We start from the raw sequence: 16,126 nt of genomic DNA, 5'->3' as shown, positions 1-16,126 counted from the left end.
TTGATTAAAAAAAATGCAAATCATGAAAGAACCCTTGAGACATACGACCATATGCCTTCATCAAGTTGACAACAGATTTATGGCGGTGTGTTGAGGGTGCAGCGGTTTGTAAACGAAAACTCCATTTGCACGCCTCAGACTTTTCACCAAATGAAAAGCAAGAAAAGGGAAACGCAAAAGAGGATTTGGTTTTATGGAGCAAGAACATTTAGGTTTTTAGTGGATGGGGGGTTTAAACTGCGCGTGCATTTTTCTGCTGTGTGCGGGTTTTTTTGATTTTTTTTTTTTTTAAGATGTGTTGGATTAGTGGGCCATACAGCATTAAGCTTAGAGCTGCACAACATTAGAAAAGCATAAATACTTGACTAAATACTGTTACTGTCTTCCTGCATTGGATTAATTGCAGATATAGACCTTGGATAGTGATGAGTCCATCCTGCTTCTGGGAAAATAATCAAATTCATTGCTTTCATTTCAACAGCAGTGTTTTATAGAATCAGCTGCATGCAGCTGGATTTGCTGATTTGGCAAAGAAACAAAGTAATTGTAGTTTCTGAATGACTTTATTAAAACATCACAAAAAATATTATCACCTCGATTACAATACTTCTATAAACAGCCAACATTTATTGCAGTCCACGCAGTTCTTGGCTATATTGATTTTGGGCCTGGAGAGAGTCAAAGGAAGGCACTTTTTAAACAAGTTGCCAGGGTCATACTGAGGTTTTAAAAAGTTGTGGTCTCAAAATTGCTAAATAAATTACCATCCAATAAAATGTCTTTAACGAGATTCAAGGCTAAGTGAGTTTATGTTTATAACTTCATGCATACACCGGGCAGTCCAAAGTGTGTTACACTAAATCAAATGAGAGGCATAAAAATAAGAAATAATAAAAAAAACACTTTGAAAAACATTGGATAAAAGGACACAAACATTAATCTCACGCTTCAATCACCCAGCGATTGTGCATACAGTTCATTAGCGAGACTATTTGATCAAAAGTCACAGTAAACAATGTTTACAGTCCTTATTTAAAAAAAGAAAGAAAGACAAAGAAGTTTCTTTAAAAAAAAAAAACAAAGTTGCCAACAATATTGGCTAATTAAAATATCCAGAAAAAGAATCGATTCCAAGTAACACGGCTCCCAATTGAAAACACGCCAGCAGAGTTTCCATTTGCGACATTAACTAGCTCACCACTCTGAGCTGCATCTCACACTGGGTGTCTGGGTGTTCCCAGTGCACTGAAGAGCTACCAGCTGGAAGTCACTGAAGCATGTCTGTGACCACCACAACACTCATCGCCCTCGGTGCAAAGAGAATGTATGTTGTGGGAATTCCTCCCAGGAAAGTGAAAGCTTGTAGGATCAAGATTTTGTGGATACCACAAGAAAAAAAAAAAAGGTGTAATGTTTTTCTTTTTTAAATACTGTATAAATCTCAATCCAGCTTGCTTCAGCACAAACAGAAAGTGTAAAGAATTTTCTTTTCTTTTGGGACTAAAGAACAGGGACATTGGCGGTCTGGCTGTACAGTACCTACCGACGCAGTCGTCAAGCTGCATCTGTGATGTACACCAGACCCCAAACTGTGTTTCCTGCACAACCTACATTCCCTTCCCACCTCAATAACACTGCGTGATGGTACATAAAGTTAAAAATAACATCTGTTATTGCAAGATTTAAGCCAGCGTCTAAAACGCTAAACATGTGTTCTGAATGTAACCATTTATTAGAAGCCATTAGCACTAAATTATGACTTTTACAACATTTTGAACAAACCTTTAGCTTTAAATAACTTATTCAACAAAAAGAAAGTTATGCTGAGCTTCTCATTGAATAAGTAAAAATACCGCGGTATTTAAAACCAAAAACGAATATAGACAATGTTTACATAAGAGTTATTCCTACTACTACAAGAAAAACTTTTTTTTTTTCACAGTCATGTTAACTACAACATTGTAATCAGGAGTTCAACACAAACTTAAGCCAGGACACAGAACAAACAATCCCATAATTCGGTTGTAATTTTCAAGTGCTTATTGTGGAGAATACTCTGCCATTTTGGCTCCTTTGAGAGCAACAAAAGCACAAGAAGCTAATATTAGTCTGATTAATTCATTAAGCAATTTGCTCCCGTAGCCAGCCTGCAGTTGGCTGCTTAACAGACGTGCAGTTTCTAGCTTGCCAGCAACAGTTTTAAAAAAGTGTTGCCTTCAGAATAAATAGAACTTCTTTAGTTAGCAAACCAGAACTTCCACATAACTGATTCTTCTACTCATGTAGGCAAGAAAAAGCCATATAAAGCAATAGTTGGAGGAGGGGCAATGCTGCCGTACCTTCTCTGACATCTCAAAAGTATAATATAGTCATGATCACAAGCAATTTGGGACAATAATTCTGTTTGTATGAAGTGATACCAGCACTGAGTCAATGCATGACACAGTGCCTTCGCTTCCCATAATCATGAGGGAACAGTACCAAAACACCTTCTGTTCACACCGACAGCAGGAAAACACTTTGACCCTGACAAGGGTACCTGCAGGGTTACCGCAGGCACCACCAACTCAACTTTAAGACTTAAGACCATTATGAACTGAAATCAAGACCAATATCTGCACAGAAATGTGCAAACTTTGTCTTGCCAAAAGGTGATTCAATTACATTTACTCAGGTCAGACGCAAAAAAAGCTAGCTAGCGAGCAAGAAAAGTTATCCTAGAAGCTAGTTAGTCGAGATGTCTGAGTGCAACTCAAACTTTCGTCTGACAGAAAGACCAGCGAGAGAAAAAAAATTTATAGCATGCACAAGATTAGTCCTGTCAAGACAAGATTAGTCCTGTCAAGACCTGTAATAAAGGCCAACTTACTTTTTCTTAAATTAACTTAAGGCATTTTAAGGACTTAATTTTAGATGCATGAAATTAAGACTATTTCTCATTTGAAATAATTGTCAGCTGATAACTAAATCCATAAGATTATGTTTACTGTGAACCTGTTCCATGGCTGCGGAGCTAAAGCTAGCTGTGGCTGTCTGTCCTTCCAGCATGTTCTGCAGTGAGGCGATGCCCTCGACATGAAGCGCCGATGTCCTCATTACATCCTGGGCTTCACTGTTGGTAAACACACTTTAGGAGGACTGGGGTTTCTGCCCCAATATTACCAGTGGGCCACAATGTCAAAACTAAGGTGTTAACTGCATAGGTTTTTTTATTTCTTGTTTAAAAAAACGCATTGCTTAACCTCTAATTAAAATGAATACATTGAATTTTCAGACCAATCTTTTGCTTCAAATTTTAAGTGTGGCTGTGTGACTGGGCATAATTCTGAATACATTTAATGTTGAGTTCAAAGTATTTTTATTTTTTAACCATTTCACTATAGAGGTGTGCAGACAGATTCATCTCTCTTCCTCTTAACACATCGACGGGAAACTTATCTACGAGCCTGTCCTCTCAGTCCGAGCATTAAATCAAAGCATAATCACTTCCTGGATAATTGACTTTTCCCCATGCCAAGTGAGCAAGGGGAAACGCGACTTATTTGATTTGTAAGCCACTTAAAGTGCTTACTTCTCACAAAGAGCCCCGAATAATAAATGGAGCGACTCTCCGAATGTCGCACATTTATTCCTAAATCGAACTGTACGTTCTATGCAGATATTCTAAGCATAATCCCTGCAATAAACACCGAGCAGAGTCTGTGTGCTGTAACAAATTGTGCGATAGCCACTGAAAGCAGATCTCTACAGATCACCCAACAACATTCTCATCATTCTACCTTCAACACACAAATCCTCAAACTGACACCCAGTTATGCAAAGCAAGCAGACAAGTTTCAACATCAATCAAACTCAGAGTCTTCCAGTGACATCCTTGTGTAGACACAAAAAAATGGTGTGAAAGTTTGCATTACAAGCATAAGGAAAGAAAACAAAGGATACAGGAAACAAGGTTGTATTTAAAAAGTGCTTGCTATTATACTGAAACGGAAATGAGTTGAACGGATCAAGTTATTTTGGTAAATCATTGAGCTAACATTAGCTTAAGGAAACATCTGTCAATCCCTCAAAAAAAAAAAAAGAAAAAAAGGAAAAGAAAAGGTGATAAATACCACCGAGTCCTCACACAACCTTCGTCTTTAAACAGAGAGAGCAGACCAAAACAAATATTGCTAAAATAAAGTTATGCAGACAACAGGACAATTTTTACAGCCCGTTTGCTTCGCTGCAAGTGATGGAAGCAGCAGTGTGAATGATTGGGTCCAGGGGAAAAGTTACGACCTCCTGTAACGATAAACTTGCACAGCAACATCCAGTGGACAACAATGAAAGAAAAAGCTGAACTGACTGGTTATTAAGGGGATTTTATAGCTGACGGAAATGACAAAATAACATCGCTCGCTTTCAATGTGCTAAAAACAAACTCTGAAGTTCCTCCTCAGAACTGAGAGCTATATGGTCCTCATCAGTTAAATTTATTAACTTTTGTCGTTTGCTTTTATCTATAAAATAGATTTCATGGGAACAAAAGGCAAGCCTGTGGCCTACTTTAATATAAGAAAGTAGCATTAACATCATTAGAAAGCTTTTGACTGTCCCATTAATGTATATGAAAATACATATACGTCTGTATTATTTTAATTTACCATCTAATCATGTTAGGATTGAAATGATACAGTCAGATTCCAATGCAGGTTTCAGCCATATTTCACAGGATCTCTTATTGTTTATACAGAGTTGGTGTAAAATGCTCCAATCCAGGTTTGACAATCTCTCTAAAGAGCAAAAACACTTAAAATGTCAATTTGCTGTTAGAATAAAAGTTCCCTGAACTTCAAAATGGGTTTTAAAGACTCAAGATAAAATTATCTCAATTCAGTTTAATCTATCAAAGCAGCTTATAAAACTCAGCCCAGACTCACTAAAAGCTGTAAAATGGTTTCACAAGATGTTGTACAACAAGGTTTTGTTACATTCCTAGCCTCAGCACCGAGGGTGATATCATTACCATCACAAATGGGAATTTTAATTTCATTCTTGCTGTATTTTTTGTTCTTTCTGAAACTTTTTAACAGTTTGAAACTCATAACAGAAGAGGCAAAAGAACAGGCTAAAATCTTAGCTTCGCACCATGACGCTCCAGCTGCAAAATAGAAATTAAGATTGAAAAAATAAAAATAAATGTTGTAGCATGGAAAATGGGAGTGTCCTCCAAGGCTGAGGGAGCGGCAGTCACAACCTTAGCAGGCGTGTACTTCAGCAGCTCTTGTGGTATTGAGAAACCAACTTTATCGCAGCCCCATGAGTTCTGACTTGTGGGATCCTCAATACTTCCAAGTGTAGCTGGAGTCTTCACCAGCTCAGATTTCTGTTGCTCTCCATTCACCTTAGAATCATTAGAAACACGTGGTATAGGAGTTGCCAACACAGGCCACAAAGCAATACATAAAGACGGCATAATTACGACATAGACCTAATCAAACGTTGACTGATATTACGCCACCATCCAAAGATACTTCTGTAAATAATTATTAAGACTCCGATGTTCGCCTCCTGATATCTGCTGACCATCTTGTCGATGTAGTCCCGACATTCAGCTCCTCCATTCTTAGCGCCAAGAAATAAAACTGAAGAGTGTACTAGTCTACTGTGGTGACCTACTTCCTCTGCACTGCTACTTAATTATTGAAGAGCTTTGAAATGTTCTTCTGTATGGCAGCATGCAACCCGAGTGCCTCCGTTTGTCGCCCATGAAAGCAGCAGCACAGATCTTTCCATTTGTGCATGAGAGGATGCCAGGCACCGTGTACATTGCGACTGAGTGCGTAACCAAGCTTTATTACCCGGATACCTACAAGTATCGCTCCCGGTTCGATTTGATTCAGAAGGCTCAATGATGAATTCTGGTTGAATTATTGACAAAATGGCTCAGAGGCGCAAACGTTATGAAATTCGGGTCAGGGTTGATGGCAACGGGATGCAGAGAACCAAACCAAAACGTCACTGATTAAGTCTGCATGTCAATACATGTTACATCTCCCAATAAAAACACACAAGTCTGTAATTAAACCTTGACAAATTTCATCGTCATCCATACTTTCTCTGCAAGCTCAGCAGCCCTGAGGCGCATGCCCTCGGCTGCCACCACAAACACAATTTAATATGAAAAGAAATTCACACGTTCTTAATAAAAACCTGAAATAAGAGACAGAAATGGGGCCCATAGCTGTAGCCTAATCACAAACAAGAGTAATGTCCTATAGCATGCTGTCATCTGCATTGCGTAACAGAGTCGAGTAAATCACTTACCACAGAGCCATTTCTAATCTCTGCTAAGCTGGTATTTGGCGCTCATTTACACGGTTCGAATATGGGTGACTGGTTTTAATAGCAACTTCTCTTCATCGCAAAAGAACTCAAAGCCTTATGTGTAAAATAAGACTTGCTTCAAATGACACAACTAAGGACACACTGCATTACTTGAACAGGAGAAGTTTAAAAATTTGTCTCAGAGCAGCAAGGTTTCTAATCTGGCTTTATGAAGCAAGATCTTACAGTCAGCCAGAGAGAATTATCTAATGGTTTTATAACTTTTAAAAGGTGAAACCAAGAGCCTGATTGAACTGAACTTCAAGTAAGCACTGCTGTCCCACATAGAGACAGCACTTTCTCTAGTACAGCTTCTGATGGATGCTTTTCTGGTCCAGCAGGTCTGTGAGTACTACCTTATCAGTGCAAAAATCTTGACAAAGACAACCACAGTTTTTTTTAAAACAAAACAAAACCAGAAGTAATTCCAAATATCTGAATTTGCCTTGCTGTACGAGTACAAGCATTTCCTAAAGCTGCAGTATGAAACCTTTATAAAAATTATGTCTTTTACAGAGATGAAACCATCACTATATTATTGCAATTTTTTTTCACAGACAAATCTGTGAAAAATTGTCCTCCTTTGCCTAAAATAACTTTTTCACAGGTTGTCTGACGTTATATTGCGACAACATGGTGACAGCTTCAAATAATATGTTAAAAAAACTGTTATTTATAAAAGTATAAAAGTTACATACTGCAACTTTAAACCAGCTGACCAGAAGAGCAGCAAACAAAGAAAACATTTGATCTAAAATCCCTATCAAAATGAGAGAAAACCTCTACTGGTTTAAAACCATACTTTTTTTTTTTTTTTTTTTTTTTACAACTTTGCTACCAGCAAACAATTATTTAGAGAAAAATAATGGGTACAGGGGGAAAACCTGACCATGGTACAGCTTCATGTTCTTTGAAATTCTGGTCTGCTTTACTACTAGTGTGTTGAATCGAGTTTTCTGGAGGAACAGATAAATTCTTGGCTGCTTTTGAGATCAACACCATGACGATGTGAAACCAGTCTGACCTCCAGACCCCATTAACCTGACATGCCCCGCCCCTCTGAGGGCTTCTTACTAACTATAAGAACAGTGTTGAGGCTGTAGGCTGGCCGACCCACACTGGAGGCGACGTGGATTATGCATTAACCAGTACGAAAGATGATTAGTTAGCTGGTCAGAACCACAGCCTTTCCATTTTGCCACAACACAAAATAACACACCTGCTCATCTTCAGCCCACTTGTTACCACGACGCTAGCTCATCTAGCGTCGTGTGCATTTCAATAGCCCTTTGACTACAAGTAATATGAGATGCAGCAACAGCCCTGTTTGATCATAATGTGCTACCACATTGAGTCACACACACACACACAACATTCCTCAGAAACAGAACCTCCCAGGTGCATCCCACTAATGAGCAAGATCCACGCTCAATTCAAAACTGAAGTGTGGATTTCACACACATGCGGTTACAGGAGGTCACCCTGCTTTGTGACAGCGGGAAATGCACTTCATCTATAGATACATTAAGATTATGACGGATAGCATGTAACTGAAGCAAACTCCAAATATGAGAAGATTAACGCCTCTAATCAAAAGCAAGATTGAGATTGGAAAAACCGTTGTAAAACATTTGCTGGACAAAAGAAAAGACGTGGAATTGCGCTTTGGTTCCAAATCCGTTTTATTTAGAAAATAAAGTGATCGGACAGTTCAGTTAATGACGACCTATTCACATTTTTTAAAATGAGAAAACAGGGAAGTCTCGCAGAAAGCATGAAGCACAACAATTCTTATCCCTCTTCATCTCAAACACTCCCGCACAAAGTTTACACTTGCCTGCACACAACAGGTGAACCTGAACCTTTCTAAAAACCAAATAGAAACCGATGCCAGTTTATCCATCACCAAGGATATAGTCTTAATAACTATTAAGAACGAAACAACTTCAAATGTAGAAGAAAAAAAAAAATCAAGGCTTAAGAAACCATAAGACAATAAAGAATATTTCCTTTGGAAGATGAGCTGCACGTACAAATCCTCAATACACAAAATTTTCATGCAGCTTTTATCCCCTTTGGATTTCAACAGCTCTGGGTCGACTCACCCATGTGGGAAAAGCATCAACTGTAAATTGAAAAGAAAGATTTACTAAACAAAATCTAGCAATTTGGTATAAATATTAGGACCAGAAACAATCCTCACAAGCAAACCATTCAATAAGCAATCATATTGCATCTTTTCTTCTTTTTTTTTGCATCTTTTTATTTTAATGAATAGTGGAGTTAAAGAACCATAAAATACACGTCTCAAACACAAGTCAATTCAACTATATTCAACTACCGTTGACTGTGAGCAAGCTGGCTCCCCCGATTAGACCAAACCTCCTGGTTATTGCAGTTCTACATGACGCATTCATACACCAAATTATACGTATTTAAAGAGATAGAGAATTACTTGAAATTGTCAGTTGTCAAAATAACATTTTGGTTTTTACAAATAGCTCATTTCTAACTATTCTGAGTAAACGCAGTGGGTGACTTGCCCAAGACATCATACTGTGAAAAATAGTTGCCGACTTGAGTCAAGCAAGTATGGGACCTAAAAGAAGCTGAAAACAGCAAATACATGACACACACGAGCGTGATCTCATTTTGTGGTTCCTCCTTTCCCATCACAGCTGTTGGGCTGTCGTCATCTTCATTACAGCGGCGCAGATGGAACGACCCAGAAAAGCCAACGTGGTTAAATGAGGTGAGGAGACTTCTTGATATCTCTATATGCCTCAAAATAACGGCTTATCGTGTCGTTTTTTTGCACACAAAACTTCTGTTCTCCAGCACCATCGATAGTGTGGGAAAAGCGACGAAAAAAAGAACGATTTACTAAACAAAGCCTAGCAATTTGGTATAAATATTAGGGCCATAAACAGGCACTGCCATTTTTCAAACAGTGCACCTGGTTCATGTTTCAGGCCCGTTTGTGCAGGAGCCAAAAACATGTGTGGCCATAATGATTTCGTTTGTAGGTTTCTTTGTTGAATGTTTAAAATTGAAATCTAAATGATAGATTTGGTTGTTCCTTTGTGTGAGGATTTGTTGCTTGGAAAGATGAAACAAAATCCGCTTTGCGTCACATTTTGGCTCAAAAAACAATTCATGCGTGTGACTGATCGTGTGTTTCTGGTTACGGTGGAGGAAAGGGGGAAAAAAAAATAAATGATATATAAATTATTGGCCAATAATTGCAGAACCAAAATAATTCAGTTGTTAGGCAACAACAGGAAGTGCTTCGGCTGAGCAGTTTTGCTGTCAGTTTTTAAAGCATTACTTGATGCAATGACATTTACCCCACAACTAGACACCAGCTGTTTATTGGTATCAGTGGACCTCTTTAAAAAACTGTAAGAACAAACTGTTCTTACAGTGTAAACTTTTTTTAATGATGCTCCAGAAAAAGTGTTGGAGTGAACAGACTTCTCTTTAGCTGTATGGAGCACAGAGTAGAGTAGCAACGCTACTCCCACACTTGCACATTTTAAACTAAAAGAGCACCACACATTACTCTTACTGAGATGACATTTGGCTACGAGTGGCTTCAACCGTCAGCAGATAGCCCAACGACAGCTTGGTAAACTCCCAGTTTTAATCGAAACAGAAACTTAAAAGTATTACGTTTTGCACATTTCCTGGAAACTTAATGCTGGATTATATTTTCTGGTTTCTTATCCCATGTCTTCCCAAGTCAAAATATTAAAATAAATGTCATAGTATGGTAATAATTGACATGTTAAATTGTGTTATCCATTTTCGCCGGTCAATACTATGAAGCTTCAGTGTTTTTACTCCGGTCATCAAACAGAAGAGTCTCTTTCCGCCTCATGGTTCCCAAAACACAACTCTGTTATCCCCACTGTTCTGGCTCTACTTGTCTCATTAGTTGCTAAGAAAAGTATTTTTTGTGTGGAGTATTTATTTTCCCTTTAACAAACACCAACAACTGGTCTAACTGTTCCAGTTCAGCCATGTTTTTTTTTTGTTTTTGTTTTCTTTGATTAGTGGCTTGAACTATGAATGGATGCTATAAATGTCACCGAGACAAAAAAGCGCACTGATCAAACCTGACATCCCAAGCTGCCGTGAATAAACGTTATGTCACTACATTTTTAAAAACTGACTGCCTAGTGTCTCCAAACATGGGATTTAGTCAAAGTTCTGATTTTTCCAGAACAGACGTGTTGTTCAGCAGATCTCACAAGCTGCTGCTGCCATGCTCACACTGTCACACAACACACTGTGTGCATTGACAGGCTCGCTAAAAGGATGTGCTACAATGTATTACAACTAGTCATAACCAATGGAATAAACTGTAGAAATCAGTCAACATGAACATTTTCAGCAGACAAGTGAATTTGGTAAGTCAGAAAGGTTCGGCTGCAGTCAGTGGTGAACTTCAGACGAGCTGTACGTTTGAAACGACAACAGCGGATAAAGTGTTTTATTTGTGACAAATTACACAAATTGGAACAGGGATTTAAAAAGTTTTAAACTGAGTGGGTGCTCATTTCTCAATGAACAGCCTTTAAACTCTGAAAAACTAACAATGCATAAATTTGAACAAAATTCCTAAATTACACTAAATTTACACAGTATTCCTAATTGTTGTGCTTTTTTCCCCCTTTGTAGCTGCAGTCATAATTTAAATTCTTGGTTTTTTTGTCTTATATTTTCTACTTACAACATGGCTTTTATATAGCCTTTTATATAAATAAATAAGGACTTATTTTGATTTATTTATGTCATGTTGGCAAGACAGACCTCTAAGTTAAATCATACTTTGACACACATCAAATCTTTCTTTTCATACACCTTTTTAATTTTGTGACGTGTAAGAAATGCCTAGATTTGCCAGTTCAAAAGAAATTCCCAAAAATACACTTATTTTTTTATTTTTGGATTCAACAAAAAAAATTTGAAAAAATATTAAGGTGAAAAGTATGATGATTTATGACAGCTCTATAATTAGGTGTTTTGCTAGGAGCAAATCTGCAGCTGCTGTTTACACTCAGCTGCAGTGATTACACTACTGATTGCTCCATGCCCTCAAAAAGATTTTTTTTTTATTTGCGACCGCAGGTTGCATTCTCAAGAGTTTCCAGTGGCAACGCACAGTAAGTATAACCAGAATACCATTGATTATCTTCTGCTTTTTCTCCCCCCCTCATTCCTGTTAGCAACACAGCTAGGGATTACTGTTGAAGTTTCATTCTGATAGCACCATGAAGGTTTTTCCAGAAGATCTGCTAAATTATTTAAACTCAAGAAAATGTGCAAGCTAGTTGAAAATCTATTGATTTAATATGTGAGAACAAGCTTAGAAAATTGGAAATAGTATTCAATATTTGTAATGTTTATGTTGGATGGGGGAGGGGGAGCTTTTGGATCAAAGCAGAAACTGAAGATGTTTTTGTTTAAAAAGAGCTACTAAACTGACATTTATCATAAATCACAAAAGAGGCAGGCCATTCATGATAAAATGTGCCATGATCACACGTTTAACATTTTGCTGCAAATCAGATTGCCTCAGAATTTCAGTTCTTTAAACCGCTGTAGCCATCATAACCTTTGCCCTTTTACAAATATAATCCTGGTGTCATGTAAAAAGTATTCTGCTTTTACCAAGTGAAATCGTTCGTTTTGACATGAAGGTCTTCTGAAAACTGTTGTAGCATGCCCACTAAGACGTATTACGTAACTAGTGTCCAGCAAGTGCAATGGGAGCCAGAATGTTAACAGTGTCCATGCAGCTAAATCAAAACATATTCTTTTTTCCCATTTTACTCCAAGCAATACAGAATAGCATCTCTCAGTGTGATTCCTATTGCGGCTCGACGTTAGCTTCGAATGTCAGCATTAAATCGGTTTTAAAAACCACAGCACATTTCCGACAGCCATCCAGTGTACGCGTTTAGGCATCAAATCTGAGCTAACCACTCAACTGATGTCTACTTCTATCTTACGTCACTATATTTACAATTTACTACAGCCATAAATCCAAACTTATTACCTGCTAAGTAAATTTAAAAAAACAAACAGAATTCGCCTTCGACCACACACGAAAGACAAAGTTCATTGGGTGAACTCGTGTGGATTCTTTGTTTACAAACTCACACTGAACGTTATTTTGTACATCCTAGATAGCAAGCTAAGCTATTTAACCAAACACAAATACAAACTGGGGCATGTTGGAAAGTTGACAGTACTTTTTTACGGTGAATATTAGAATTGTTGTTTGCGGGGTGGTGTTTTTAAAGAAACAAACGCAGCTGTTTAATTATTTCTTTTCAAGAACAGAGGCGCTAGCTCCTCGTCTGCTCTGACAGCTAGCCTGCCTGGCTAGCACTTTAGCTATTTGCTAGCTTAGCCTAGCCATGTAGCACGTGTTTGTGATTTATAAAATAATTAACGAGCTGACGGTGATCAGCTAAACGAGAAGACTGTTAGTGTCCGAGGACCCAGCTGATTTAGCACTTTGTAGACGCTTCAATTCCACTCGGTTTAATGCAAGGCGCGGTTATAGCGCAACGCATAGACTCAGAAAAAGGTCAATAATGCTATGTATGTTTGTTCTCCAAAGAATAGCCGGACCCCGTCATCCAACAACAGAGCAGACCCCCAAACCAATGGACAGCCAGCAATGGAAGCTAACTAACCTTAGCGGCGGGGCAGGAGACACCATTCGGTGGTAACGATGTTCAGTAGGTAACGTCCCAATCCTCGTCAATCGATCCAAAGTGGCTTACAGGTACACTTGCTTCGATTGAAAGTCTCGCCAGAGAATTAATCCACAAGAAAGTGTTGTTTTCGTTTTCATTTGCTCCGTTAGCGGATTTCTGCGGTGTCGAACCAGTTCCTGCACAAGTAATGCTACTCCCTGAACCGCTGCTGCTCAGACCATTGCGGGGCTGAACCGCCTCTCTGGTTCTCAATAGGTCCACAGGCTCCATCGCTCCTCCTCCTCCTCACTAGAGGACCACGAATTCCCATTCCGACAACAAATTCACCCATCAATCTGCGCGCAGTTAAAGAAAGTGATTTTTTATTTATTTATTTTTTTTACAAGAAAAATTCAAAATGCTTATTTCTCTTAACAACTCATTGTTTTGTGCATCTTATTTTTTTTTTGGGGGGGGGAGGGGGTTAGGGGGTAGTCTTTTAATAAATAATAAATGTTGTATACTGTTTTAATTCAGATGTGTGTGACGTGATTTGAGTAGATACACAGTTGCATAACAACTGAACCAGAAATTAAGTTTCATGAGATGCTCACAGTTTGGTAACCTGCAGCAATAGTCACTTTATTGACGAAAAATTTTAAACAAAACTTTATTGCATGATATTTTACTTAAAACAGAAAAGCAAAAATTATTCCTATTTCTGATTAACAGATATAGTATGGACATTAACAGTTACCATGTCTGCCAAGATAATTATTTGTTGTTTAGAATAGCATGCAAACCTATAGAATACATAATTCAAGCACATATTTTGCCACAGCCAAATCTTTTTTTGTGTGTGTGTGAGAGCCTCGTTTCACCCAGCAGGGTGAGGGTCAGAACTGGTGTTATCTACACCACAACGCTGCTACTTTCTCTAGCATGTCATCTAACAGAGTTTAAGTGAAAAAATATCATATTAAATATTAACATTATTTTAACATACATAATATTTACTTTTACCACAAACTGTATGGTTCATCTTTACAATTTAACACCTTATTAAGAGGTGTTATAACCTCTTACGTTGTTAGCATTTCTAACTATAAGATTGTGGTTCCTGGGAAGAAAAGGTCAGAGTCTTACAGAATATAGAAACTCTACGGTGTGCAGATGACCTGAAGTGTTTTATCTCAGAATTCACAAATGGCTGGTAAAGGAATTACAAAGATCACCAAGGGTTATGGAGCATCTACTACAGCATTGTTGGGAAGATGATGCCAAACGTCATGAATTCTCGGTGAAGAATGCCATCTCAGAATAAGGTAAAGCCATTCTAGACAGGCGGGGCAGGGATGTATGGTGGCACAGTTAGTAGCACTGTGGCCTTGAAGCAAGAAAGTGATGGGTTTGGACCTGGACTGGGTCTTTCTGCATCGACTTCTCCCTGTGCGTATATGGGTTCTCCCCAGGTACTCTATCTTCCTCTCATTGCCCAACAGCATGAATGTTGGACTGATTGCCCTATCTAAATTTTGAGTATGAACACGATTGTTTGACACAAACTAAAATCTCTCCTTATTCAAACTTCTATGAGCCAATTAAGGTAGTTCGGACAATTTCTGCCTCCATTCGTAGGTGATGGCCAGACTCGTCAGTCACCGCAAGATTCACTCTTGGAGGTAGTTGTCAATCCCCCGCGTTTGAACTGCAGCTCCTCTTGTTAGGATTGAACAATCTGGCAGACAAATGAGTGGACGCCATATTAAACAAAATTTATTTTGTTAGACTGCCCCCACTATGACGCAAGAACAACCCCCGCCTCTGCTCCAACGTGAACTCTGGGTCAACTCAAGCACAGACTCGCCAGGAACTCTACATCTGTGCGCCTCGACTCCCGTGGAGAAGTACAAGCTGTGAATACACCAGTTTAACATTGAAGGATAGTTCTCCGGTGATCCCAGCATCTCCTGCTGCGTACATGGTTGGTGACTGTACCCAAGTCAGTGGCCTGCAAATGATCTGAAACCTTTCAATCGGCTTCACGCGGCTACAATAGCTGCTAAAACCACCGCCCATGCTGCAGCATTTGCCGTCACAGTCAATCTTTTGCGTAAAGAAAAGAAATGGACGTCCGTGAAAAAAAAAGATTAAACAAAGAAATGCACAGTTGTGTAACATTCTGACATGTTTTGACAGACTGCAGCAATCAGCTTCAATTCATTTTGTGCTTTAAAATGTTTGATTTCAATTGGTATTTGGCACACAAGTATCTGGAACACTTCAGACACGCCGTATCTTGAATTAAATCTGAGAAAAAGCATACCCTATTATGTCAGATGGGATTGTTTTCCTTCCCTGTCTGTTTCTTTCAGCTCTGTGGGTTTGGGAGCGCTCCCCCCTCAAACCATCTGTAAAACCACCATCTCCTCACTCAACTATCAGAGCAGGAAAGATAACTGTTTGTTTCAGCTGTGTCATCTGGACCTAGGCGGGTGCCTGAATAATACATCCGCCTATCTCTGCCCCGGTTTGCAGCTCAATGATAAAACACAAACGCTTCTCACTCGCCAGTTTCGATATTCACAGCTGTGGTCATCTGCAGCCAGATGAACAGAATAACCACCTCGAGATCTAGTAAATATTTGGACACATTTTCACGATTGCTAAAAATGCATTTTGCAACCCAACTCATTGGAGGGGGGTGGAGTTGGAGACCTGAAATATCTCTTTCCGCTAGTTACAGGAATAACTGGAGTGGGTTGTTTTAACAGATCCAGGAGCCACATGAAAGGCAGCGCTGAGAGTGACTGCATCAATTAATGGACTTTGAAGATTTCAAAGGGCGTCAGCTGTAGGATGCGATGCAGACAGAGGTTGTAGTTATGAATTAAAAGATGAGCAAAATATCCTGAAGGAAAACGAATTATAGAGTGGAGCAAAACAGGCATTATAAAAGATACTGTATCGGTGGAGCTTTTCTTCAACACTGCCGGTGCACAGAAAAGCAATTCTACGGTTCTCTCAGCTTTCTTGCTTACCTT

The 16,126-nt window shown here is 38.8% G+C and overlaps 1 protein-coding gene across 1 annotated transcript in view; it reads right to left on the bottom strand.

Moving 5' to 3' along the window:
- Positions 1 to 13,349, bottom strand: part of ncor2 (nuclear receptor corepressor 2) — a 107,649-nt gene extending 94,300 nt beyond the window's left edge. Inside the window, exon 1 of the mRNA XM_007567132.2 lies at positions 13,080 to 13,349. The gene's annotated coding sequence lies outside the window, so the exon portion shown is untranslated. The remainder of the gene's footprint in view (positions 1 to 13,079) is intronic.
- Positions 13,350 to 16,126: the final 2,777 nt, after the last annotated feature.

This window comes from Poecilia formosa, unplaced genomic scaffold (assembly GCF_000485575.1).
Source record: "Poecilia formosa unplaced genomic scaffold, Poecilia_formosa-5.1.2 Scaffold204, whole genome shotgun sequence".
NCBI lineage: Eukaryota > Metazoa > Chordata > Actinopteri > Cyprinodontiformes > Poeciliidae > Poecilia > Poecilia formosa.
The sequence above is the reverse complement of the archived record's forward strand: the minus strand, read 5'-3'. Positions and strand labels throughout refer to the sequence as shown.